Source organism: Poecile atricapillus, chromosome W, assembly GCF_030490865.1.
Source record: "Poecile atricapillus isolate bPoeAtr1 chromosome W, bPoeAtr1.hap1, whole genome shotgun sequence".
In the NCBI taxonomy this organism is placed as follows: domain Eukaryota; kingdom Metazoa; phylum Chordata; class Aves; order Passeriformes; family Paridae; genus Poecile; species Poecile atricapillus.
Genome location: NC_081288.1, coordinates 10,581,152 through 10,607,372, shown reverse-complemented (window position 1 = coordinate 10,607,372; position 26,221 = coordinate 10,581,152). Strand labels below are relative to the sequence as shown.

The following is a 26,221-nucleotide window of genomic DNA, read 5'->3' as shown; positions in this document are numbered from 1 at the left end:
CTAAAGGATTCTTAGAGCCACTCTAGGCTTTATAAAAGCAAATAAATTACACAAGCGTGTTGTTCCAGGACAAACACCCATGCTGAGCCTTTCTTCCCAGTAGGCAATTGATGCAGCACAAGTACAGATTTGGAACATCAGTATCTACTTTCCTAAACTTCCCTTTAAAAACTGAGTTTGGACCCATATAGAGGGAGAAATACACACAAGAGGGAGGGTGGATTATTTTGCTATTTTTATAACTGTCATAATTCATGCTTATCTAATTTTTCTCCAGTTGAGGTATCTTGCATGAAATTCCCATTTTTCTATATTCTCTGAGCTGACTAAAATAGTTAAAGAGGTGAATAGGCTCAAAGAACTTCATCCCAAATGGGCATGTATGAAAAAGCAAGCAGATGTTAGAGGGAATATGATCAAGGGAGTTTTGGTTCTGTTATCACTGCAGGAATGGAGGATCAACCTTAATATAAACAGCATGTGTATTTAAACATGTATATATAAACTTATATGAATTTTAAATATGTACATTGACGTATGAAAGGGCACACACATGAGAACTGTTACCCTCAGTTGTAGAAAAAATATATAAGCAAAATCAAATAACCTGCCTTTTACCGTAAAATTTCTGTTTACTACTGTCTAGCATGGTGACAGATATTTCCCTAATCCCCTGTGATTTCACAGAATGATCAAATGCAAAGGTGACCATTAGAGCTAAAAGAGTCCCTGGACCTGAATCGATGCTGCATAAATATCCCCAGGACTGCAACATTTTATAAATAAAGGGACGTAATTCATGATGCCAGTGGATTCTTATGGTCTCAGTCTACATGTTCAGAAAATTCAAAAAAATCTCAAATTATTTTAGAGTGCTTTGGACCAAAGAGACTATTATAACATCATTATAAAATAATCATTAAAAAGAGTTATTCTGTTGGCCAAAAGCAGACAATTTAGAGCTCTATGACAGACATTGAAGTTAGAACTAGTTGCCCAATGTTTCTTTTGCAATGACTAGAAAGAAATAGAACAAAAACCCAACTCATCCAAATAGGAGACCCAGAGATAAGTCAGCCTAAGTTGTTTCCTACAGGTATGAATTTCTCTTCACTGACTGTGAAAGGAGCGCAGAGTAATCAGCTCACATGTGGACATACACTTTGCAAATCAAATGGTAAGAGTTACACCTGAATGCAGACAGGCTCAGTTAAACTCCACTGGATTTTAAGACCTGTAACTCCAAAATCAAGTAGGACCCCATAAGCATATTTGCAATTTTAATTAAGTCACTTGAGCCTCCCACTCCTGTCATTGACTGTCTATATATGAAAGCAGAGAGGAACAGCAAGATTTCCATACAAGCACTCACCTCACTCTTGCTCCTTCTTCTCCTCTATAAGCGCAGATATTTCTCATTCATTATCCTCTCTAGTCTTCCTTGTCTTTGAGGGACCTTGGTCTTTCCAATCTTCTGAGATGAGCATCCATTCTCCTCCTACTCTTTTCCTTATTATTTCTTTTCAGTAGTCTTTGGTTAAGTTGTGGGCTTGGCAATGTTGAGTTTATGATTGGATATGATGGTCTTATAGGCCTTTTCCAACGTAAATGATCCTATGATTTTTTTTCTCTCTGTATTTTTTGTATATTTTTTTTTCCTGCAAATAGAAATTGAGCTGCGTATTCTGAATGTACAAATTGTAGTTGTTGTTCCTCCTTTTGCTTGCTCCTGTTTTTGCCACTTTCACATGTTCCATGCTGCCTTTCCCCAGTCATAGTGGCAGTCAGGGTGATGATCTGCCTGGTGTAGGCCGTGGTCACTCGCACACCAGATCACCTCATCGCAGCACTATGAGCCTGGTTGTGCTCCTCCCATACAACAAATCCAGGATATCTCCCCTTCCCATCATCTTCAGCTAAAGGTTTTGTCCAGACCTTCATCATCTTGGACTTCTATTATAAATATCCTTGGTTGGGCTTTGCCAAATGTAGTGCTACACACCAAACCTGCTGTGAGAGCTCTTGCACTGCCATGTCCTTTACCATTTACTGTGCTCGTGACCTCCCTTGCCATACGTAGTCCCACAATAGTTTGCCTTAATGTCAAGGGTTGTCCTGTCATCTCATCATTTGTATTGAAGCATCAGCTTCAACTCCAATCTTAGTACTGCTTTTCACTGCCCAATTTTCAAAATTTGTGAATTTTGAGGCATATGAATTTTGAGGTTTTCTCCCATCTTGCCCTTCATTTCATTTAAGAGTCACATAGCTGTTGTGTTATTTCCCTCAAAATCCTTTCTTAAACACTTTTTCCACAACTGAGAAATCCCAGCAGTTTCTAAATAAGTAATATGCTCTGATAAATATTTTCTCATTACTTTCTTACAGTCCTTGATTTTTATGACTGCATTTATTTTTTCTGATACTGGATTCAAGTCAGAATTCTCTTAATACAGAGAAAAAAAAATTTATGCTCTTTCTTACTGCAGTGCAAAAGGGCTTGCTCTATTAATCAGTCTACAGTAGTCTATTCAGAAAATAACCCACCAAAATTTAAAATGTATTTGTAATACAGATGTGCTGTTCATGTATTTTAGCATCATTCTTGTCAAATATTAAACTAATATTTGTGCCTGTGAGTTGCTCAGTAAAGATTTGAGCATGACAGGAATTTAATCAGATTGTGTGCCTCTAGATCCATGCTGTCATGAGTAAAATTTGTTATTAACACCAATGGCTGGATGATACAGAAGGGTAATATGACAAATATAAAAAACTGATTACTAAAATGTATCTTATTGAATGTAGGATGTTCTGTAAGATTTATCAGCACAATGCACTAGAAATATTCTTTTGTCACTGTCATGTCCAAATATTTTTCTGGCATTTCTACAAAATGCATGTTCTGTGACTCTGATCCCTGCATGCTACTGCTGTTTAGACACCTAATAAGTCAACAGGAGTTGAGATAAACACCAAGGGACTATCAGTGGCTGTGTTTGGCTGGAATTGTATTGAGGTCTATGAAACTTTAGTTTTCACTCACTAAGGATCTACCAGACAGTCTGCAAAAACCAAGAGTTTCTTGCTGGCTCCTTCACAAGTGTAGCAGTTCAAACAGAGTCTGGCAGTGGATTAATAATGTGACTCATGGATGTGACAGTCGCTACAGTCATAACCAGACTGGAATGTGAGAACTGTAAATCATAAAATTGTCTGAAAATACATGAAACCTTACTGACCCGATGACAGAAAAACAGTTTAGACTTGTGACATCCCCCTTGCTTCTTTTATCAGGTTTATAAGATTTAAAGGGAAAGTTCAGGGTGAGAAGAAACTAGTGATGAGATGAGCTTTTATTTTTGCTATGTGTAGACAATAATTTTAAGTGTATGTTGTTCATAAATCTTATTCAAATCTGTATGGTTTCATATACTCATATTAAAATTCACAAGGTTTAAGAACTGTTGTACCCAGAGGGATCATAAAGCACCTACACTTTTTTCACATAAAAAATAGAATAAATCTCCAAGCTGGATTTTATCCAATTAATCTTTTTTCATTGTATTTTGTTTTTTGAGAGCTCAACATGCTTTATTTTTTATGAGAACTTACAGTCCATTGACACAAAAAGACACACAGTTCACGCATAATGATAATCGGTGTGAGCTAGCATGCAGTGAGATGATGTGTTCCAAGTGAAGAAAACTGTAAAACATAAAAATAGTTCTTTAGATAGCATAGTAACCTACTTATCAGTGTTTGGCATTGATTATGTGTTTCTTAATTCTGCGTTTTCAGTGTGTCCCTTCACTTTTCACATTATCTGCATATTTTTAAGGTGGATTTTTCTTCGTGGAGTTCCTGTCCAACAATCCTCTTTTCTAAATGAAAAAAGATTTTCATAACAACTAATTTTTTATGACTAAATATCCCATCAAAATCATCCTGGATGTGCTTGTTTCAAGCTAAGTAATTCAGCCCTGAGCAGTGGCTCTACCAGTCCAAGGCTGATCCAAGAGAAGATCCACCCAGACAAACTTTGTAAGCTCAGATCTTCTGCCTGGTCATTCAGGTGCAGGGGGAAGGGACCAGCAATTTATGACAATACTAGTAATAGCTCTTTTCTTTTTTTAACATCAGTCAGAACAGTTAATCTGCTGGCAAGCAAAGCATTTTCTAAATGTTTGCTATGTTTCTGGATATGTAGAGAACTGTCATCAGAATAAAGTGTCTCTTAAAAGATTTTCCAACTACAAAAGGTCTTTGGGAACTAGATCACTTGATTCTGTCAATAATAAAAACTTATCCCAGACTTGAAGATCTAACTGGATTTGAGGGCTGAGAGAAAGATTGTCTGATATCTTAAAGATAACTCTGGAAGTAAATTCCTATCAGATTTAGTCATAAAAGAGCTCCATGGGGAAAGAGGGCTCAAGACACATATCTGTTTAGAACAAGAGATCCTGCTGTTTCTAAAATTCAATGACTTACAAACCCCTGAATGTTTCAGGTGGGAAAAAAAAACAAACTCAAAAACACTCATATCAATCTCTTTAATACACATCAAATTTTTGAAAATTAGCAATAATTATTTACATGATTTTAGCTTTCAACTGATCTTATCTATATATTTCTGCACAGCAGTCATAATTTCTTTATTATGTGAGGATACAGACTTGGCTTATAAAATACCAATTTAATTTGAAACTGTAAACAAATTAAATATTTTTTTTTCTGTGAGAGTGGTGATGCACTGAAACAAGTTGCCCAGAGAAGCTGGGGACAATGTCCTCTCTTTTAGTGCTCAAGTCCACATTTGGATGGGGCTTTGAGCAACCTGGTCCAGTGGAAGGTGTCCCTGCCCGTGGCAGAAGGGTTGGATGAAATAATTTTTAAGGTCCTTTCCAACACAAAACATTCTATGATTCTGTGGTTAACCTGCCATTTGGAAGCAGTAGGTTAAATTTATCTTTGAGTTAAATGTAAGTTTGGATGGCTAGTTTAGATTTGCCAAAGAAATTTATTAAAATAAAAATTCTTTTCAATATCAAAGTGAATGAAGATGGAGCCTGAAGAGGATAAGCTGTGTCTATTGCTTAGGCAATGTGTTAGAAAGTTTAAAAACTCTTATCCCTAGTAGGTTTACTTGCACTCAGTGCTACAAAACTTCTCCAAATAAATGAATGGCGTTCACCCAGAAGTTGTTTTGTGGGAGGGACACCACAAGGAGATTGAATTTATGTTTGACTTTACAACACAGAAGAAATGAATGTTTCTAAAACAGCTTGGCCTCAGAAATTGCAGGGTGACCAAGCTATTGAATATGATTCCTTCACAATGAGCTGTGGCTAAATAGTGTCTACCCTGGGAATTTCTTTGTACACAGCCAGGAAGATAAGCACTTGCAGAAGAAGCAGGTTTTATAAAGCCTGATTTTCTGTGAGTTTCGTACAGTTCTGTCCTGTGTGTATTGTTAAGTATCTAACAGTAATATATGTGACTTCTCTGGAGATATTTTTATTCTTCAATTGGGGGTAGTTATCTTGGTATTCCTCCTCTACTCAGCTACCAGGGTTTTAATAATACTTTGATATCCTTCCTTCCATCAGCTAGAGGTAAAACTGGGTAATAAGATGCAAAATTCCTTGGAAGTAACATGGAGATAAAGGTGGCTAAAGAATAAAATTGCTGTAAGGTACACTTTTAAGACAAGCACTTGCTCAGATACCCTAACTCTCCTGTCCCCATTTTTTCCCACAGAGGATAGGTACACTGCTAAAACATTATTTAAAAACCTGCTAATTATGTGGAACATTTCTATTTTGATCAGCCTATAGTACGTAAGAATTACTAGGAATAAAAAAAAAAAAATTATTCAGAGCTAACAATGATAAAAGTTATTATTTTTAACAGTGATTTCATGTCAGTCCAGAGCAGAGGTTTTGATACCCACTTTACCATCATTTTCAAGAAAACTTTGTGTTGTTAAATATCTGCGTTTATGTGCAAAATAAAATATAACTAGACAAAATCTGTCTCTCAAGTCTGTACATTGGCAATGGAATGATAAAATGTATGCACATACAAGCTGATGGATTTATGTGAATCTTAAGTCTTAGAAATTGCATTTACTTCTTTTTTTGTGGCCTCATATATTCAAGGAATACAGGAAATTCAGCATTCTTTATTGAAGTCCAAACAGACACTAATTTGTGAGAGAGGCATTCATTTATTTCACTGAGGTCTAGGAAATTTTCTTAATGCACTCTGAAATAAACTTTGATTACTTTCTTCTCTGAGAGAATTTAACCCACAGCTGATTGATAACAAGAGAGGCTGCAGGAGTCTATGGTGTCAGATTTCATGATTGTCTTCGGAGAGATTTGATTCCCTCATCACAATAATCTGTTTTGGCTTAGTGTTGACAAGCAGCATCATCTTGATTGTCACCAATGCTGTTGCACAGCTCTCAAGCCTGGGAACAGAAAAGAGTAGTGTTTTAAAATATATATGGTAATCATTTCTATTGGAAGGTTAATGGCCTCTTCATTTGTTTTCACAAAATAAATACCGAGTCTCTTCAATTTCCAGTCTGCTCACTCAATCACATTCTAGCTAAAACACTGCAAAATTAGTTTCATGTGAGTGGAGTTACCTCTAGGGGATTAATTGCTCAAAACAGATGTAGAAGATCTCCCCAGCCTGACTTTTTGTTGCTGTTCTGCATCAAAATCCTGTCAAGAGGAGCTGGCTGAGGTTGCCCTTTGTAGGGGATGCTCAGCTCTCAGCCTGTAGGCCCTGTGCATGTTAGAGGAATGACAGGAGACAGTGTCTGAAGGGAAACTTGACCGGTTTTTCATACTCTAGCAAACACCAGGATGATCCCAGAACTGTCACCATTCAGCTTCCTTAAGGCTACAATTTGTCCTTTGGCCTTGTTGACATCAGTGGGGTAAAAGTATGTGGTAAAAAATAAAAATATTACCTTTTTGATTTTTTTCCTAGACTAAAAGAATTGGAAAGTCACAGATTACATGTGAATACTTGTGACACTTGAGAGATAGATGAAATACTTAATAATTCATTTCTTCCCACCTTCTTTCCTATGTTCTGTCCTTTCTTGGAACCATTACTAGGAAACAAATACACACTATAAATAAAATTTTGTGCTATAGCTGAGTCTCTATTGAGAGTTGGGAGGTGAAAGAGGGAACAGGAAAATAAATTCTTGCTTAATTAAATATTTAATTTAGGACAGAGCTGAATACAAGTTTTACAGCTTTTACCCCATGGGAATAAAAGGCCATTTCAAATGGGACATTTAAAAACAATATCCTTCAATTTTTTTCTTTTTTTTTCTTTTAATGAATCAAAAATTCAGATATGCTCAAAGCTTTGCTCATAACCTTAATTGAACACTTAAGTTCTTAAACTTTTCTTTACCCAATATAACACACCAATTATAGACATGTTATTTGACTGAAATTTGAATGAAAGCAAGAATACATTTCTATTAGAACACTTGACTAAGAAGCTTCATCCAAAGAATTTTTGCACCTTTCATTTGTTCATTTGTAGGTCTTTGATTTTTATGGTTTTTTTTAAATCTTATTCCTTGAGTGATAGCCTTCACAGTGCTTGTCAATAAATTTGCAGAATGATTTGGGAAACAGTCTAAATAGAAATGATTTTATATCTCACCCTAATCTTTTAGATATTAGTGATCATGAAGGCATTAACAATTTAGGCCCCGTCTTTAAAAAAAAATTGTCTACTAGTTTAACAATTTAAAACTAGTCTTCAAAACAAAAGACCTAGCTTATCCCATTAATTACAGCTGAACATCTCAGTGATGCAAATCATTATATGTAATTATGATTTATATTGTTATGTGCCATCTCCATTCTTGCTCTTAAATGGCCCAGTCTCTATAAATTAGCCCTAATAGGCTTTGATAAATTCAATTAATACTTCTCCTTTGTGTACAGCATCTTTCATTTCTTTTCCATATAAGCACCAAATCATTGTTTCACCAACTCTGTAACAGAATATGTCTTAGATTATCCCCCACCAAATTTAAAAGAGTTTGTAATTTATATGTATCTCAAAAAAAGCTAAAGCTGTTATGATTAATGATAAAATAAAGAATAGTGGAAAGGCTTTGAAAAGTCTCTATTTCAGGTTTAAATCAATTTCTTTTATGTGAAAGATTAAAGGAAAATTTTTCTGGAAGAAATTATTCCTATTGTACATCCTTTGCATCTTCTCTAAAGCATCTGAGTTTTATCACTAAAGCCAGGAAATTAGAACAGCAAATAGCTTTTCTGTAACATGTCATGAGCTACTTCTAGAGGAGCAGAAGACCTTACCACTGTCACTCCCACACAGAGGTTTTTGGTATTTTTCTTATTTGTTTGACTATTTACATATTTACAGCATGTTTGAACTGCTCTTTAGTGTTTAGGAGATCTAGTTCCTGGGCGGGGGGAAGGAAAAAAGAAAAAACAAAAAAGAAAAGAGCCTTCTTTTTTCTCAAAACTTTTGGCATCCCACTCACATACCTCATGTCTCAGAATTATAATTTAAAAAAAAATCTAAGACTGTGTAGCCAGTCCTAGTGCTAGTTTGGCCCTTTTCTTATAAGCATTGACATTTGACTTCAACTTCTGTGCAGTCTGAGTGAAGCTGCAAGTCATGATATGATTTCTAGAGCAGAATTGAGAAGCCAGTTAATAGGTATGAGAATAAGGCACTTCCTTGAGAGGATCTGTACGGCGGATGTGAGTGCTAGAAAAAGTGCCAACTGAAGACATTTTTTACCTCATTAAATGATATTTTGTATCTTTTTTTTTAGTGCTCTGCAGCGTAACTTTTCTTCTACTTCCTTCACCCATCTGTTTTTCATATAAAGAGATCCACTATCTAATGCACTAAGTTATTTTAATTTTACAGGAGTTTGGAGAGGTTTTTAGCTATGCTAATCCTTGTTCATGTCTGTCCAGTTTTTGTTTTTTTTTTATCTAGTTTTCTTATAATTTACTTTTTTAAAGGAAAACTCATATGAAAATGACTGGGTTTGGCTTGTAAAATATTTTCAGCACTTTTTAGAGTAGCTGCAGCTATATGCTGGTGTGTTTTGCAGCCCACCAGCTGGCTAGTAGCCTCTGTTACACATGGGATATCTGAAAGATGCCCTTTGGCAGGATCAGAAGTAGCAGTCCTCATTTCATGTATATACATTTATATGAAGATTTAGAGTTCTTCCTGCACTTCATGCATGCTTCAGACACTGTTTCAGTCACCTTCTGCAAAATAAATATCACTGTTCTTTGTGTTACCTCCGAGCTCCAGGCTGGAGTATGCACCACTACAGACATGCCTTTGAAAATCCAAAGTGTAATGGCTGTGGCTGGAGTCTGTACTCCTTTAGTGAGACAGCAGCAGTGTGCAAGGAAAGAGAGATAAATGCTTATTTGTCCCTTGTGACTCTACAGCTTTGTGAGAGGCAAATGCCACTGCCCAGACCAAGCAGCCTGCACTTAATGAAATTTATTAACACGGCCCTTATTTCTTGGTACATGATAAATAATTAGGGGTTAGAATATGCCACACTTTTAGTCAGTCAAATATTATTCATTCAGCTCCAGCCACCAGGCTTTGAATCACTAAGGAAATACAGTGTAATTATAGTGTAGGGAGTTCAAATTTAGTGATACACAAAAGGAAATAAACAAGAGAAAATAAATATAAGGACACTAGCTACTGACATTTTTGTATCCTGCCAGGAAAGCCTAACAAACTAGGCCATGAAACTTTTCAAACAAAACATTTATATCAGCTCAGGCTTTTGTCTCTAATCTATTCTCAGCTTTTTCATGTAATTCCTCTTGCATAATAAAATAAAAATAGTAACAATTTTAAACAGAGTTTATTCATGTGAGAGGCTGTTTATTAAGCATATTTACTGCTGTGGAATAGTATATTTTTTTAATCTTTAGCTTCCTGGAGAAAACTAACCAGATTTTTTTTTCTAGAACAAACCAAGTCTTTTTTGAATGTGCCACAGCTTTGATTACTTTGTTTTATTGAGGACATGGGCTGTAGAAGAAATACAGCAGGTTTTAATTATGCCTTGTATATTTTATTCTTAGGCAAACACTAGTCAATACTAAAATAGAAAAGATTTAACGTGCACACATTTCCTTGGCAGTTCTGGGGGTTAAGAACTGTCTACATTTTCTGGCAGTCTTAAGACAAAGTTTCTATTATTCTTCTAACACAACACGGCTTAAAAAAAAACACTGACAAAATTATGGGATGAAATTCTACAACCCATGTTATGCAGGAGTTTGGACTAGATAAGAAAACTCCTTTGTTTCCCACCTTGAATAATACATACTTGAGGCAAATATGGCTTATATTACACAACTCTGCTCACATCAGAAAGATTATGAAGCTCAAGGACCGAGCTTTACTAGAGAAAATGCAGCAATGCAGTCAGTGCAATGTCTCCTGCATCTGCATCAGGATGGCAGCTCAATCGGTGTTCTTGCCTGAACATAAATATGAAAGCTACCACAGACTGATGACATACACCAAAAGTTAAAAATTAGAGGTGTGCTCATGCTCAACAAAAAATCACAGAAACAAGGTTTTGAGGTCAGACTATCTGGGGGGCAGAGCTGTAGAACTGACCTGTGAGAGCAGTGTGGCTGTGGGAGTGCAGTGGCACAGTAATGAGCACTGTCCCATCATCAGGAGGGTGGGGGAGCTCAGATGCAGCACCCTGAGCACTGAGCTTGTCTCCTCCTCATGAGAAGTTCTGGGTGACAGTAATGCCCATGGGACAGAGCAGGCGTGCTCTGAGAGGCACACCGGCTCTTCCACCTCTGAGGGATGTGCACAAGGACTGCAGCACAAGCTAGCTCTGATTTCTGACATGAAGCAAAACTGGCCTAATTTACCTGTAGGAAATAATCACTGATACAAGCACCAGCTTGGATGCCAAATTTAACACTAAACTTGTGCAAAGTGCCTGGAGGAATATCACCATACATATCCAAACCTTAAATTATTTAGTGTGGTTTTTAAGAAAGATTCTTTCCTTGAGTTATCCTGTTTTATAGGTGACATTACTACAGTAGTAGGAATTAGTGAAGAGGTGGGTAAAGAAAAATAGCTGCATCAGACCTTGTGCAGACTCAGTATATGAAACTCAGATTAAAAAATTTGAATAAAATTTTTGAACCACTTTAATCTTAAATGTCATATAAACCCATAGTAAAATGTGCCATGTCATTGCCTGAAGTTTCCTTTAAATCCTATGAATATGATAAAAGAAGTGACACAATTTAAACATGAGCAGAAAAGATGGAAATTCACGACAAATGAGCTTCTTCAGGCTGCAGGGACGAGCCAAGAGCCAGCAGCAGGACTTGCTGTATGGGAAATCATTGATAGATTGAAAGTAACTCCTGGATGTGGTGAAATTAAAGATGCACTTGTGTCATGTGAAATTAGAGACAGTAAATAGTAGCTTCTGATGTCTTAAATAAAGATGTACTTAATGTAATGAAATCATCTTACCTTTACAATGTAACTAAAAAGACCATTTTTAGAATGTCATGTTCAAGTACAGTAAGATATTAATAAAGTAAAAAAGGTTCACTCAAATGCTATGTATGTAATTCATTGCACAGCTAACTTCCTGAACTAATATTATATGATTTTTTTTTATTATTCCTTAGGAATTTTCAGAGGTTTTAATGCTTTCCTTCAAAGCATAAACTTAACAATTACTTTTGTTCTCTTTCACTACTCCCTCTCTAACCCCCTTGACAGGATCAGAAGTGTCTGTTGTCTAGGGCACTATTTTAGGACAGAGAAAACCCACAGTCAGGTCCCTGCAGAGGGAGTGTTGATACATCATTAATCTATCACTTTAGCTGATGAAAATGAACCACAGAAAGTGGCAAAGAGCAAATTCTCTGTGTATAAGACAGATTGTTCCACAAGTATTCTTGTACAGAATGAATACTATCCCAGACTAAGTTAACAGTGTACATCAGAGTTGTCTTCTGAAGAGGATCCTGTGTGAGAATAATTGTTTATTCACTGGTCTAGAAGAAGAAAAATATTCAAGATATAAACCAGTGTGATCTGTGCAAGGCACAGGATAAAATACCCCTGCATGTGAGAACTTGGCTCAGCTGGATCCACTTCCTTTATATTTCTTTTCTACAACAACTTTCCTCTTTATACCAGAAAGATATTTTTAGCAAATTATTCTGGAGAAAATAAAAATTAAAAAAAACAAAAAAAACCAAAAAAAACAAAAAAACCAAAAAAACCCCCAAAACCAAAAAAAAACCCACAAAAAAAAGCCCCACAAAAAACCCCAACAAAACAAGTAATCCAATTTCTAAATTCCAACTTTTTAAATATCTACAAGCTTACATTTTCTTGTAAAAAAACTGTTGAAAACTTCCCTGACACATATGTCCCAATCTGTGATTTACAGAAGCTCGTACTTCCTAACTCATTTTACTGGATTCATCAAGAAAACGATGACTCAAACTGTGTAAGCAGGATTTCATTCACAGACACTGCTGGCTTTCTTGTGAGCAGGTGAATTTCCACCATTGGGAGGTAAATACTCAGGTGTTTCAGGCTTGCTGCAGACTCAGGTGCTGTTTTGGCCATTGTATTATTGTGTATTGTGTATTGTGCATTGTGCACATCACGTGCAACAATTCACATGGCAGGGGTTTAGAGCAGAGGGAGAAGTGGTACCCTCCTCTTGGGGACAGGGTCTTGTTTCAGCTTCTCTGAACCTGCTTTAAAAGCAAACACAAAGAATCGCATTTACTGAGCTGTTTTCTTCCTCTGCTTCTGTAATGCAAAGGAGAGAACCTGTTTGGGTAGCAGATAGAGTTATTGGTTCTGGATAGATCTTCATAATGCTTCTTGTTTACTTCTTTTCTGACATTCTTTATGCTGGTGCTGCTGCTGCTGTGTGATTGGAATAGATAAATGATTCTTCAGCTGGAAAACTTTTCAAAATAACCTGTGACTCAGATACATTATGATCAATATTTTTTAAATGAGGACTACAGGAGGGTGCTCTGGATTTTGGGGCTCTTGAGAAACAAAGTTCTCAGTGAATGTCCTTTTACTTCTTTATGGTATTTTTTTCTTTAAATATCAAAATTTTGGCCTGTTTGACTTGAGCTTTTGATTTCAGCATGAGTTATACCCAGCATGAGACAAACACAATAAGAGATTAAAGTATTTCCATCTGCTTAGGTAATTTTCTGGTGATTGAATGGTAAATAAAAGCAATTTTATCCAGACACTCAGGAACTGAAACATAATTTTAATGCAGTCATAGGAAAAATCACTGTAAAATTGTATTTCTTTATTGCTACTGGCTTAATATAAGATTCAAAGCAATCTTGTTTGATTCCCTTGTCAACTGCAATATCTTGGACAACTTTGAAAAGTGTCAATTTTATAAAATACTCACAAGAAACATTTATAGATCTGCTTTTGTGTTTGCAAATCATATTGAACTGGAATCGTTTGGTGATTCTGGGAAAGGCAATATACATCTAAACCAAAGTCTTTATAATTCCTGAATTGCCTCCATTATTGAAACTTTGCGTACTGTTCTGCTGAAGGGTAGTAAAACCAGATTCCTGCAACAACAACTGCTTCTTTTATCTGAAAATTGATGGCTTTCCTGTAGTACTTGTAATTTTTCAGGAATGATTCACAATTCATGTCAGATTTGTTGGACCACAGAGAACATGAGTAATTGAACCAAGTCCTTAGTAAACTAATTTCCTCTGTATGATTATTGTAGTGTTTTTTTTAGGAAGAAAATTTGCATATACTTGGAATGTAATTCTCATACACATGAACAATTATTATTAAACCTACATCTGATGATCTTTTCTGCTCTCTGTTGAACTAAACCTTGTTTTGAAATTTGATTTCATTAGCAATTTCTCCTGAAAGTACTGCAATTTTATGATTGCTGTCTAGTTATTGAAAGAGCTCGGTGAAGAGAAGTAAAGAGTCTTTTATTGAACTTTTACTTAAAAATAAAGGGCCAATTAAGATCTGCCTTACACTTCTCCCAGCACTTTGTGTCCAAGTAGAAAGAAGGACAGACACACAAGCAGGACCTTAGTCATGAAACATATAGCAACAAAATCACTGAATTTCTTAGCACACTATTTTAACAGAAATACAAATTCAGCCGGGGAGAAGGAAACAACCTGAAGAATATGCATGGTTACATTTAAAGTGTTTGTAATACCATCAATCCTTTCAAACAGAGATACTAACACAGCCCCATCTTATCTTTAAATAAGAGCAGGACTTAATTCTGATTTTGTTATCAAAGCCTGTAGAAGTATTTGATCAGTTTTTTAATGGAAAATGGTCTGCTAAATAAAGTTTTATTGTTTCATGCAGTTACTCTGTTTAGAAATGGTTTATTTTTCTAATATTTTGAAACTAAAAAAAATACTAATTTAATTTTAAACACATAAAATATTATGGGACTGACTGCTATAGTGTAAAGAAAAAAAAAGATTAAATTCTTCATATGGGATTTATGAGGATTTTGTATTCACTCTAACCAGAAAATGGTCTTAAAGCATAATTAAAATTACTAAAGAGTTGATGGTTTAAACATTTGGCCCAACTTCAGTTGGATTTTTCATGTGGTTTGTAATAAAATTATATGTATATATTCTACTAAATGTTTTTTCTTTAAGGATTTGGTAAATTCAATATCTAGGAAAAACATGATGCTAATTTGCACCATTCTATTTTGGTTATAAAAAATTGAAGCATTCAGGATTCTTCTCCTTTTAATAGTGCTTTCTATAAAAGAGGGAATGAGAAACTTATAACAACAAACCCATTTCCACAGGCCCAAATCCAATTTTAGATACCAGCAAGAAGATGAGCACTGACAGTAGAAGGAGTTACATGCAGAGCAGAGCTCGATTGCATCCCTATAAATTCTACAGCAGGAAGAACATGTGGGATTAGTGCAGAAAATTTAAACACATATCCTCAACTACATGAACTGAGGTCAATTTCCAGCTTTTAAAGGAACCTTTCTTTATAGAGGTAGTTTTTTTGCCCCCTTCCCCTACTTAATAAATTAGAGCTATAAAGAGACAAGAATTGGCCAGAAGTGCAGTCAACACCACGCACTGTCTCTGAGCCAGGGAATTTTTCATTCCTGGATGTATAGAGGCTCAACTTTGACAAGCAGAATAGTCAGTGTACATTTTCATCTACTCTTCTTATGTGAGAAATACCCACAGGGATATATTGCAATGAGACATGAGAAGGGACAGTATCTTAAAGCTCTGACTTTCTATGCACTGCTCTAACCACTGTTAGGAAAGGGGAGAAAAAACGAGGTTTTTTTGATGAAAAAAAATATGTTTAACAAAAACACATTAATCTGTTTCAGACTCTAAATCTTCATAACACAAGGGCACCTAAGCTGGAGAAAGTGTCATATATAACCCTCTGCAGCATTCAGTGTTGTCTAGTCTAGGCACCATGTGCACCACTTGTGGAGTAGGTTGTGCACCACTTATGGAGTAGGTTGTGACAAATCTTTCTCTCATGTAACACATGGGAAGAGCTGGAGAACTGCATAAATCAGATGGTGAGGCCTCACAGTGAGTTCTGGTCACAAGCACAACAGATTTTTCGGAATATAACATGGGTCCTATACACTATGCCTTAAATCCACTTTTTTTTTTTAACTTAGCCTTAAATCTGATCTTAAATATCTGAAGGGCTAGATACAATATCATCTGAAAATTAACAGCTGAAGTCAGATTAGGTCACATCAAGAAAGACAAAAAAAAATTAATTTATTATGAATATATAATGCCCAGTTATAATGTTATATATGTTTGCAAAAACACCCTTTTTCCCACTCCGATCATCTGAAAACTGTGGCCTTTAGTAAAAGAAATATCTAAAATGTGTCTGTATCATGTAATAATAACCTCTTGTGCCGGGCCCTCAGAGAGCAGAAACCATGTAACTTCTGTAGATCTATAATTTCTTATAGGGGTTAAGGATATGGCTTGCTGGTTTTACCCCAAAATAACAGATATTCTATATAAATAAATTTACACTATTCAAAACATAGCAGACTGTGATTTTGTTTATTTAATATGAAGCAATTTAGTAAACTGACCCAAAGAAAAGTATTTCAAATACTGTGACTGTAAATGTCGGTTGTTGAGGTTTTTTAAAGAAACAAAAAGACAGATGGTGTGTTAGATTAACCTGAGCTAGGAAAATACCAACATAGCCAAAATTAAAGACAAAGACTAATATCTGTTCAAGGAAACATGCTGAAAACAAACTAAGTTTGACCTCTGGTAATGTTAACAGCTGGGCTATACACGAATGCAGCCTCAGACCTGTTCTCTTTAAATTGTTTTTTAAGGGTCCATTTCGTTGGACTCCTCCTGATAAATTAAGTCTTGGGTGAGTTTGCTGCTATTTTCTTTATTTCTCTGAGGAAAACTTTCAGACCAATCTACTGAGAAACAAAGTGAAAGATCATCCTGTGGCCTGTTGTTATATAAATTTTCATAAAAAAGAAATTTATGTTAGGCCCAAAATGCTGAAGTAGTGAATTAGTACATTTCATCTGGATTCCTGTCTCACAGTAAAATTTTCTCAGCCAACCATTTCAAATTAATTTTTTCTTTTAATGATTCAATTTTGCATATATTTTGTCTTCATGTTACAAGCTTTTTCCAATATTGCAGCCTGTTCTCAACTGCTGGCTGCTACCTTGGCCTGTAATTCCCTACCCCTTTTATGTGCCATGTTGTAAAGTGAAATAAAGAATTACTTTTGTCTTTGGTGTTTTAGTTTGGGGTTTCTTTTTGCTGGAGTCAGTGTTTATTTCAGTGTACCAGTGGGACTGAAGGGTGTAATAAATCAAAGACATAGACATGAGCAGACAAAAGTCTCTTAAAATGGTCACTTCCGAAGCAAAAAATGTACTCTTGTAGACCTTGGAACAACATGCTATCAAAAAGTCAGTAAGAAAGAAATAACTTTGATGAGATTAATAATTAAAAAAAAAGAGTATCAGGATTTTACCTAAGAGTGGAGATTTGGTGAGGATGGAGCTGCATTGCTAAGAGAGAAGCACTCAGATGAGATGCTCTCAGATTGTGTCTTCCATCCCAAATCCTATACAAGACACAGGTACTTGCATGCAGATTGAAAACAATAATTGAAATCTGATTGAGAAGTCCTGGTGTGAGAGTGAATAGCTTGTCTCTGGGCATGAAGCAAGATCTCATTCAAATCTAGTATAACACACATCTGTAAAAATTTATTCTTTTTAAATAATCCCCCTTTTTGCGTGTATTTACAACAATACATCAGCTTTGCACCATGTTTAAATGAATATGAAAGAGCTCAAACATGATGTGGTATTCATAAGCTTTCACACAACTCTCACACCTCATGATTTTTCTTGAGACTCTGCAGCACTTTTAATCTTGCATTACAACAGTTCAAAGACATGGAAATCTAACAAATTCTCTTACTGTGTTGCAACAGTGTCATGCAATATGAATGTCTTAATAAATATTAGAAAGTATTGTTAGAAAAGTTGGATAAAGACATGTGCTAATCTACTTCTTTTAAAAAATTAATCAGGGCAGTATTCAAGACAGCTCCTATAGTAGGAAACATCTGTGAGGCAGGGACCTCCATCCTAGACTATTGAATATGAACTAGAAAAAAGTGTCTTTTAACTGTATAGCTTAATATTTTTACAGCACCTTTCATCTTCTGCCAGAAGACTTTTAAAACTGGTATAAAAGACATGTAAGATTGGACGCTCTTGGCATCAATATTTAGGACTCCTGGATTATGTTTCTGCAGCTGGACAGCCAGGGACAAATCATTTCTCTGATCAGAGCTTTTATGACCCCAATAAAGTTGATTAATAATAACATTCCAGTTCTTTGCAAAATGATAAATATACATTGACAAAACATGAAGTCTAATATCTAGGTTATTGTTTATTTAATTTCTGCCTCCAGGTGCCCTTGGTATAAAAGCACCCTCAAATTCTTCTAAAGAACAGAGTTAGAAAGGAATCAAAAGGTGTCAGTGGAAGCTTCAAGGAGTCCTGAGAGAGGCAAAACACTTTTTTTCCTTGAGCAAAGACTTTAATGCTGTCTATATTACTCCAGTGAGCAAGAATTTAGGTTTAACCCAAAGATAGAATCTCTAATGCTGCAGGTTTCTCAATCCCTATGGGTTACAATTTCTTTTATGCTAATTTTCTTTAGGAAAGTATTTTATTGTCATTAGTCAGAGGTGAGATGATTCATGATCATGTATTCCACTCTCCAGAGGAATTTTGCCTTTATGCAGTAACTAGGTAGTTGTTCAGGGTATGTTTTCTAGTCATGTTTAATACCCTCATTCAAGTTTTGATCGAGATCTATTTTGTTAATCAGTCACAGCCATGTTTTATCAATTTATTTGTTAAAGGTTCACTCTCCACCATACATACAGCTGTCCCCTCACAGTGACCCATCAAGAGACTGCAGCCAATACCTCTTTAAAGTATTAATAAAAAAAATTAAAAAAAAAAAGGCAAAATGTCTAATGAAAGAAAATTCAAATTTTCATCTGCTTGCTGAAGATAGGAAAAAACAAATCTTGATGCTCATCTGAGAGTCATAAGAGTGGTTTGGAGACTGTCCCACTGCAGTAATTTACAGCTTACACAGAACTATGGCATAGCTGCCAGGAAGGATCCTGAATTATCCAACTTTGCAAACCTTAGATGTGACAGCAGTGAGAAAACACCCCATATTCTGCAGCACTTAAGCAGAGATCCCAAAGAAATGCTGTGTGTCTGTGTGCCTGACCATGCTCCAGCACATATCAGATTGCCACTGAGAATAAGAACAGTCTGTACTGATTACCATTTTCATAAGTTCTGTTTAGCCACCTTGTATCCTCAAAAGGTAGCATGTGGATCCACTTTCCAATTCTTCCAGTGGGGTGATAAAATATACACTCCCTGCTTTTAGATTACGTTTGTAGAGCACTTGCATCTATTATTAAAAAAATTAAAAATATTGTTAACGCAGTTTTAAGACTTTGTGGTTTTATAGAAAAAGGTAACATCTGCATCATGCTGTTCATGCTTAGCAAATACACAGTCCTGAAGTCAACAATTTTACAACTCAATTTAAAAATAATTCTGTTAAAATGCTTTAAATGTCATTGTTCTTTCCATCAATCCTTTATTTTTCAGCTTCAAACCTATTAAAATATCTATTATTTGAGCTTTTGGGATCAGTTGCCTATCTTACATATCTGTACAGGTTTTGTGATACAGACTGCTAAATCACCTCTTCCAATTAGCTCTTAACATTTTTGTATTGTATGTGGTGAGCAGGCAGATGTTTAATTCCCCTATTCAATATCAGTATCTAAACCCATTACAGAGTGTTATAAACTATCTTTTCCTAAGCATAGGCTTGGATACCTAAATCCTGTATCTTACATATCTTTGCAGGAAGTCTGGGGACTGGTGTCTAAAATATATTTGAGCAATCATGACCTTGCAGAGGCACAAAAGGTATCTGCTACTTTTTAATAGTCTTTTCTACAGAGATCCTTTTAAATGCTGACATTGTACCAGAACAGAAATTAACACATTACAAGACTTTTAAAATATTGTTCATCTCCTCCTACTTACAGAACCTTCACTGTTGATCCCTGCTCTGACAAATGAGTCAGATATAATTTAATTTAATAGGAGCTATCCCTTAGGCCTTTCATTCCTGGAAACTCCTACTTAATTTCATTTTTCATATTCAAATCACAGAAATATTTAAAATCTCTGTTCTTTTTTTTTTTTTTTAATTGTGATCGACAGGTCTTTCATATATTCCCATTCCAAAAGTGTGTCTTATACATAATGCTGAGAAACATATTATTTTCATTCTTTTTGGGAAATGCATTGACTCATTATATCTTATTTCATTAGTTGCAGTACACTATGACAGCATATATGAAATCAGCAGATGTGGCTAGACTTTTAACTCTCCATTTATCCTCTGAGAACCAAGTTCTGAAAGCTGATACATTTTTCAAGATTCCTGAAATATCTCATTTGATTTAGAGTATGTGTATCCATCTGAACATATGGATAACCAGTTATCATAAATGTAACCTGCTTGCCTGATACATTTTTGCCCCCGTTGGGTTTTTTATTTCGCTGTGGCTGTTATTTCAACTACTTATTTAAACACACTGAAGATGGGGATAAATACAGAGAAAGTATTGTGAAAGGTTGTTTCTACACTTACGCAGGTCAAATGGAACTGAAGCTCATTAGTGACCCTTATTCCACCATAAAAATCATGACAACTTTGTAAAATATACATTTAACTTATGTTATGACATTCAAGTCTAGAAAAGGGGATTTGATCAGTTAGTATGAAAACTACCAGGGTAGTTCCATTAATCAGATTTTGTTTCTTCTACAGATATGAATGTAAACAGTTGAGCAAGTGTGAGTTTGGGAAATATGTTTATTATGTTATCCTTTTAACCTCGTGAACTATTTAGTGTATTTAATGTAGAATTGTAGAATCAATCACTCCAGACAAGACTCAGTATAGATATTTTGCATTCCTGAGAAACTGCATTAATAAAGTAAGAGGAAACAATCAATAAGTAAACCAAGAAAATCTACATTAAAATATTTTTTTTTTAATTTTTATTTGCCCCTGGGGTGGTAAATCACTGCTGTCGCACAGCAGGGTCAGGTAGTTTGCCCAGGGGAATGAAGAGTGGTTCAAGAGCACTGTGAAAGTGGGATGGGAGCTAGGGGGTGATTGCAGCTTCAGAGGGGGCAGTGCTGAGCTGGACGGGCCAGGCAACTCATCTGCCCAGTGACCCAGCCCTAGGAGCAGGTAATGAACCTCCATTACCACAGTCACAAACCTGGCCTGGAGGCAGGACATTAAACTTTCAAACCTCCCCAGGAAGAATGAGTTTTAACACCTCTTCTTCTTCTTCTTCTGGTTATGGTTTTTAATTTACTAAGTAGCAAAACCTTCTGTCAAACAGGAAAGCACATACTGCATTAAACTTACCTTAGAAGAGGCAGTAAACATATTTGAGTCAGAGTAGGTGAGAGTGTTTGCTGGATTCTGGGGTTCGGCAGAACTCAACAGCTCAGTTCATCCGTGTTCTTTGAGATGGGACAAAGCTTGCGGTCAGAGGAGAAGGACTGAATAGAGAGCTCTCTTGCTATGTGCTGTAAGACAGATCACATATGGGCCTTGCCCATCTAAGCTGGAATCTTCTCACCTATGACTTTTATAAAGAAAACAAAAATTGCATGTAATCTCAAATAATTTCCTGATTCTTATATAAATTACTAAACAGTTAGACTTTTCTGAACCTTAAGTTGTTTAATGCAAACAATTCAACAGTGAGCTCAGTGCATGCACCATCAAAAGTTTATCTGGCTGTGTTTTCCCCCAAAGCAAAGACAAGCTTCCAGGTCACTGCTGCCACCACTGATCCCCCCTGGCTCATGCCCCTGTGTAAGTGGAGGCTCAATAGAAACTAAAGCAACATCAAGAGGTTTCTTACTTCCCAGTCAGAGGCCACAGGTGTCACCCCCACAGAAACAGGATGACTACTGAAGCTGCCATCAATTTCTTTGGTGAGAAATTTCCTGATGGCTGCTACCTCTTCATGATTTGGTGGATTTTTTCAATCTGTGGAAAGACGTGACCTGTTGTAATGCTGCTGGGTGACTCTTCGTCCTCATTGAAATTACAGGTGACATGGTTGCACTATTATTCCACATTCAGTAATTTACTTTTCTTTATAAATTAACCTCATTATGTAGGAATGTAACCTATTTTATGATAAATTGGGACTAAAAGACTGTTCTGTTTCTTTTTAGAGTTAGCACACAATGAACTACAGTGAACAAGCTCATGATCTTCATCTTTCATCTGGTAGGCGCTCTACATGCTGTGTGAAAAGTGATTCATTAAGCTGGTCATGAAGGGCAAACCTCAGAGAAATTTTACTTACAATCTTTGTTCTGTAGTTTATAATACACAAAGTAGGAACAGGCAAGATTGTTTTATCACTTTATTCATACACCACCCTTTGGCAAAGGAGATACTTATCTCAGTGTGGAGAGCATTTTTCTCTGTTTAGTCAAGCCGGAAAGGAGACAGATGAAGACATGGAAAAGGAAAATTAAATAAAAGTCAAAAGGGGAAGTGTGAAATAGGTCAGAATTGTAATGAATGAGTGTGTATACAGTGCATATAATGCATAAAAATTGTGGATATTTAATACCTTCCACTAAAGGATTATATGCACTTCATGTAGGAAATCTCTTAAATCAGCCAATATTTATGAAGTTTCTGAGCCAGATAAGACTGTCAGAGCTGACATCCAGGGCTGAAGCAAAGTCCAGAGCCTTTTACCAAATGATTGTTGATAACTTATTTCTCAGGTAAAAATTACATAAAGTGAGATAAACATAGGCTAATTTTTCATAATGGAGACCCTGACTATTTTCAGCATTGTAGGAAATCCTGAGCTAGACAGTTCATCCAGGCATGATACACACACATCACAGGATGGATCTACACCAGATCAATTTTTCAGAGCTCATTTTTAAACTCACATGCAGTTGTGGTAAGAATCCTACAGCAATACATCCCAAGAGTTAATTATGTGCACATAGTGAAAATGTACTTCTTTCAAATCTTCTGTATTATAATACTGAGGAATGATAACTTCTCTCTGTAACTACTGCCCAGTACAGATCGTGACTTTACAAACCCCTGTAAATATCCACTGCTTTCATAGGTGGACTTTCACCTCTGGATTCCAATGCTTTAACACCCCTCCATGGCTTATACAAATCTCTGGTTTGGAAATATTCTTTTGTTTAATAAATTTGCACTAATTGAATGCCTGACTCATTGGCTTAATTAAATGGAAATATCTTCCATGAATCACAATACTTGTTTGCAGCAGTGAAAAAGTAGTCCCAAGTGTGGAGAAGTTTCACTGTGCATATACAAATTTTATTCAGAAAATGGAGTGTGGCTGCACTAACTTGATTAGTATTGATGACTATGTAACTAGTATGGGTGGCAAGGAAACATCATACATCAACACAATCAGATCAATATGCATTTATTTATGTCTTAATCCACAAAAACTGTGAGATAACTTGAGAATGTTCTAAGCACAGAGTCCCCTTTTTCGTATTAACTGCTTATGATTCTTATTCATTCAACACCAAGCTGCTGTATTTTATTAGACGCTCAATCAAGCCCAAAAGAACCACTAGATGGCATTTGTTAGCTGCAAATGAACTAAATCCAGCTAGCTCTGAAGGAGGGCTGGAGGGGAACGATTTATCTACTCGTAGGAGTCATGTGGACAGTTTTAGGTGAACAATACTGTGATTTAGACAGGGGGAAAATGTTAGAATTAGGGCTAAAATTAAATCCAGAATATCAGAGACACAAAACAGAAGAGTCTTGTGGAAGTGAGAAGCAGAGCTAGTTCAAAAGCAAAATTCTTGGGAATGAAAAGAATACATTTGAGCCTGAATCAGACAAGCAAGCAAAAAGTTTCCAATGGTTCTCACAGGTAAGGGTTTCTCCACTTTCCTGTTTCAGAAGTTGCATTCCTGCTCCACCAAACAGTTCAAAGCCCTGCCCTCAGTTCCTGTAGCCCTTCATTTCACCAGGATCCTCAGCCACTCTCTGGGATCTCAGTCCCAGTCTCCCCCAGCAGAGCAATGTCTCTGCATCTGCTATCCACAGCTCCCACCCTGAGCAATCTCAGCTCCACCAGCCGCTGACCATTGCAGCCATGCCCATCTCTGGACACTTGCCCTGCCCATCTGGACCCCAGCTCACTAACCTGCCATCCTGGCTGGCCTTTGCCATGTCCTTGTCCCCACAGCCCTGCCCACTTCTTTTAGGCTCTGTCCACCCCCAGTTCCCCTCACCAGACCTTGCCCTGCCCCACAGGCACGATGATATCCCAGCCTGGCTCAGTTCAGCCGTGTTGTTCTGTGCAAGTAGGGCACTTGAAAAAAAAAAACAAACAAACAGAAAAGTTTACAAAATACATACTTTTTTCTATTATTAAAAAAATATTTAGAAGAAAATATCTGATGGTATTCATAAAAACCCTCAGTTGGAACCTGAAAAAAATTGCTTAAAAGCCATCCTTTGGGGTTTATAAAAGTGGGTGATTGCCCCTTTTCCTGCTTTTGCAGCCCAGTGCCTCCCCACCCTGCAGTCCAGACTGTTGGGGTGCAGTACAGGGGGGCCGTCTGACTTGGACATATGATGTAAAGCACTGGAGGGCATTTCCAAGTCTCTGTTTTGTTTTGTTTTCAGCCAAACGGTTTTCAGCTGTCAGGTGTTCTCTTTTTCCAACAAAAATAAAAGATTAAATTGTCTGCAGAAAACAGGCACCTTCCAAAAAATGTCATTCTAAAGAAAACCCAATATCCTGTTGGAAAACAGCTTCAGTGGAAAACAACCAACAAGAGCTTTGTGTGGTTTTGACCCAAAGCCAGCTGCTTCCCTTAAAACTTAACATGCTTTTAGAGAGCCACTTGCTGCTTCAGTATAAGAGAAGGGAAAAAACAGAAATCGTGTTCCAATGGTTGCTGAGTGTCAAATGTGAACATCTAATAATGAGTCAAGCATCTCTCTGTTTAATTGAGAAGACTGAGTTGTGCCAACCACATATTTTGCATTGCTGTTATTCTAATATGGGCATTTTGCGAAGAATTTTGCAGAACCAAAATGGTATTTGTAGATCAACAGCTTATAATAGTAACACCAATATATTACTTAAGCTGGAAATAACATCCAGAGACTGTTGCAAATCATTCCAGTGTGTTAAAATTATGTCAGTGTTATCATCTGTAAAAAAAGAGCTTATATTTGATTTATATTGATAGTTTATTTTCAAGCTGAAGTGATCAAGAGCAGAATATCTTTGGTTCTGGGTTATGAATGTTGTGTATTCTTTGATGATCAACATGTTTCATAGTCTGATATATGTATTACAATAGTTTTACTGTCATAGACTTAACTGCATACCTGTTGTTAAACTCAAAAAGAAACAATAATATAACAACTGAGGCATTCACAGATTTTGAAACGGGATATTAATTTCAGTTGCCAATTATTGTGCTGTTATTGTATTTTATTTAGCTATTTAGAACTGAATTGAATACAAGCTCAAAGTCAATCCTGCTATCCTGCTAATGCTTCTAAATGGATTTTGTGAAACTCTTTCTGCAAATACAAAATTTACCAAACCAAAATTCATGATGGGTTAAAATTCCCCATAAAGAATTGCTGATTAAAGATTTGCATAAAAATAACCTCATCAAAGCTAAGTTTAACTGAGTCTCAATCAAGAGATTATATACATAGATAAAAAATAAAATAGAAGAAAACCATCTTTGCCCTATATTTGCAAATAAAAAAAAGAAAAAGGGGAAAAGGCAATGGAATAAAACACTGGGTCAAAATGCAAATAATTTCTATGGACTTTGTTCATTGCTCAGACAGTATTGCTTAGCCAGTTCTTAGCAAGAAGAATCAATAAAGTAGCTTCAAGGGTCAAAACATTTTGAAGAGATTTAGTATAATTAAAGCCACAGATTTGGTCCAGTGGTTGAGCTATTTTCACATCCGTGCTATGAATTTTCAAGTGTCTGAAATTTAATCGTCTTGTCACCATCACAGAAGGAATCAAAAACTATTCACAAACCACATCAAATATTCCCAGAGTCCAGCAGCTCCTTCCTGCAGCTTCTTGAGAGAGAGGAATAAAAAAGCCAAACCAAATCCATTCCTGGTTCACTGATGGCATCTGGTGGCCACACAGCAAACCAGCAGCATGTGCCACACGAAATTTGCACGCCAGGTTTAGAGCAGGTGCTGGGATCCCTGCTCTCTTGCACGGCTTCTCCATGGGGCAGAATTCCTCCTCTCCCTGGTTACCAGGTCATTTCCTGGTTTTCCTGCCTCTTTTTGCTGTTCCCTCCTATTCTTCACTCCAAGCAGGTGATTGTCACTTTCTG

At 36.3% G+C, this 26,221-nt stretch overlaps 1 long non-coding RNA gene across 1 annotated transcript in view; it reads right to left on the bottom strand.

The window, feature by feature from the left end:
* Positions 1-6,233: 6,233 nt before the first annotated feature.
* The window catches only part of LOC131592060 (uncharacterized), a 33,905-nt gene continuing 13,917 nt past the window's right edge, over positions 6,234-26,221 (bottom strand). The window contains exons 2-3 of the long non-coding RNA XR_009280516.1: positions 21,210-21,307; positions 6,234-6,478 (exon numbers count right to left, since the gene is read on the bottom strand). This is a non-coding gene — a long non-coding RNA (uncharacterized LOC131592060). The remainder of the gene's footprint in view (positions 6,479-21,209; positions 21,308-26,221) is intronic.